The sequence below is a fragment of the Buceros rhinoceros genome, unplaced genomic scaffold (assembly GCF_000710305.1).
Source record: "Buceros rhinoceros silvestris isolate BGI_N320 unplaced genomic scaffold, ASM71030v1 scaffold10552, whole genome shotgun sequence".
Classification (NCBI taxonomy): domain Eukaryota; kingdom Metazoa; phylum Chordata; class Aves; order Bucerotiformes; family Bucerotidae; genus Buceros; species Buceros rhinoceros.
The window spans coordinates 62,323-64,923 of record NW_010397171.1 but is presented as its reverse complement, the minus strand read 5'-3'; positions in this window follow the sequence as shown (position 1 = coordinate 64,923).

Below are 2,601 nucleotides of genomic sequence, written 5' to 3'. Positions count from 1 at the left end.
ATGTCAGCTCTGACCTTTGTGCAGAAGATCTGACGCCGGAATGAATGACTATATGTTCTACATCTTGCCATATCAGCAACAGTGATGCACAGAAACTTGATCCAGTAGCCAGATTACATTTCCAGCAGCAGCTTCTCATGCCAATGCCAGCCGGACAATTTAATTTTGGAAACACTTTATGCTTCAGAAAGATGGGTTCTCCCTCTCTTAAATTTCTAACTGGAAGGATTTTTTGGGGTTTTTTTTTTGGTTTTTTTTTTTTTCTTTTAATCTAGTTTCAGTCTGAATCAGAACACAGGTAAGTTTTTTGTGTTAACAGCTGTGAACTGGAGACACCCTGCCTTTACCCACTCCAACAATCTTCTGGCTGGGAGGATCTGCTTAGGTCAGGGAAGTCTAATCACCAGATCTGGTGGGTGTAAATCAGGAAGAAAGTGACATAAACATACAGGTCAGAAAACAGAAATGTCTTTTACATCTTACAAGTCAAAGGTCTTTCTTTACATTTAAGTGGAATGTTTCACTAGTTGTATATTTCCGTTTCCCAAGCAAAAATGCTGGAGAAGGAGGAGAGATATATGACTTAAAAAATACGTAAAGTATGTCAGCCTGGAATTCCTTACTGAAATTAGCTATGGAAAGACGTTAATCACTGTACCCTGTAACTTGGCTTCAGGTCACTACCTTTACTCTTAATCTTTGCAAAGATTAACAACTTCCTAATTTACATGTATAACTCTGTAAAAGTTTTACAGATTCATATTGCAGGAATGAGCTCCAGATATTCCTGCAAGCTTCCTGTCTTCCTGGTTCTTCCAAATTAAATACTGGCTTATGTTCACTTCCCCAAAAATAAACAAACAAACAAACAAGTAATTCATCCAGCCATAGTGGAATAATAATATTTTAAAATGAAACAAAAATTGTATTTTGTTCTGACTACTTCAGAGCAGGGTCACTTTTCTAAAACAAATCCTGCGTGATTATAACTTTACTCATGAAGAAGGCAGAAGCAAACAGTTCAGGGAAAAATATTATATTTTCGTGTGCTGCTGGATAGTAAGACACAGCAGCTCTCAAGCGTTGGATTCTTACAAAGCAAACTGAACAGCAGTAGCTTAAATGAACTTCTTGGACAACTTTTGGATACCCTTTAAAAAAATTGTCAGCATTTCAATTAAATTAACCTTTCCTTTCCTGTGGTGTGACACAGTACATTTCATGGAAAAAACTCCACCCATACAATCCTGCATCAGCTTCCCTTATGTTATGAATAATGTTGTTTGCTACTTGACTCAACAGTTTAAAATCTCATTATAACACACTTACTTGTTCAATACAAAAGAAATACTTCTTAAAAAGAGGAATTACCTTCCCAGCTCTTGTACTTAAGAGCAGGTTGACACTGTGACAACTCTTCAGGCTCTCTATGATTAACCCCCATCAGGGACAAAACACCTCCCTTTTTTCTGTCTCCTGTATTGAGCTTGGCACAGCTTAATACTGGCTTATACTGCACCTCAGCTTTTCATACAGGACACGTCCACTGGGCTTGCTGTTATTCCCTGAGAAGGGGCAGCTGTGGGTTAATAGTAATCGTTACCCATCAGCCAGATTCCCCCTGTCTGCCCACAGCTGCCAGCGGAGAGCAGAGGCCGACTCTGCAGCCCCAGTCCAGACGAGGGATAGTAGCCTGACCTATGGTTTCTGAAACCAGATCTGTCTCTTCCGACTGCTGTGGCCAAGTCAGTTTGCAACAGAGATTTCTGCTCTGTGTGTTAACAATATTCATCAAATGGGCTCCCATTTCATTTAGGGTCCTTGTGCTCTAGCTACCTATAAGCACTGCTAGACCACTGTAGCCAAGCATGCTTAAAGCGGTTATGACAGCTCTTCCTTACAGGATATATATGTTGTGTGTTTACACAGATACAAACCCCTTTCCCCAGATATTCTGAAAAACTACAAAGGGGAGTGGTGGTGGTGTTAATGAGAAGTTCTGTCAGATTCTGGAAACTGCTGGCTATTCAAGCAGTCTGCAAATTCCTGTCACAAGGTCCAACGCCTCCACATTCCTTTGCAGAGTGTCAGGGTGATCTAACAACAGGAAACCTGCTGCTGCTGGTTGCAGAGCAACCAAGAAGAGAAAATTTCTGTATTATAACTATTTAGTCTTCAGCCAGGTTCAAGTTCATATTGCTGGGGTTACATAATAGCTGACCATAGCCATGTGATGAGACTAAAAGCTGTCCACAGCTTTGAATTTTCCTCCCTCAATCATCTCCTTATAGGGCTCTCAAAGGCAACCGAGTAGCTTTAAAGCTGAAAAGAAGAGAAAAGAAAAAAAAGAAAAGAAAAGAAAAGAAGCAGGGTTTATATATTATAAGGTGAGTCAACTAATATTTTAAATAGGAAAAAAAGCAGCTAGTTAAGATGCCAATAAAATTAAATATATAAATAGTAATTTTTTAATAAGTAGCTTTTCCTCTGCAACATAGCCCTTTATTCTGCTCTTGATCTAGCTAGTTTTGCGGCTTCCTGACTAAGCAAATTCTTCGTGGCCTCCCCTGATTTGAAGAGGCTTCTCCTCTGACCCTGCCA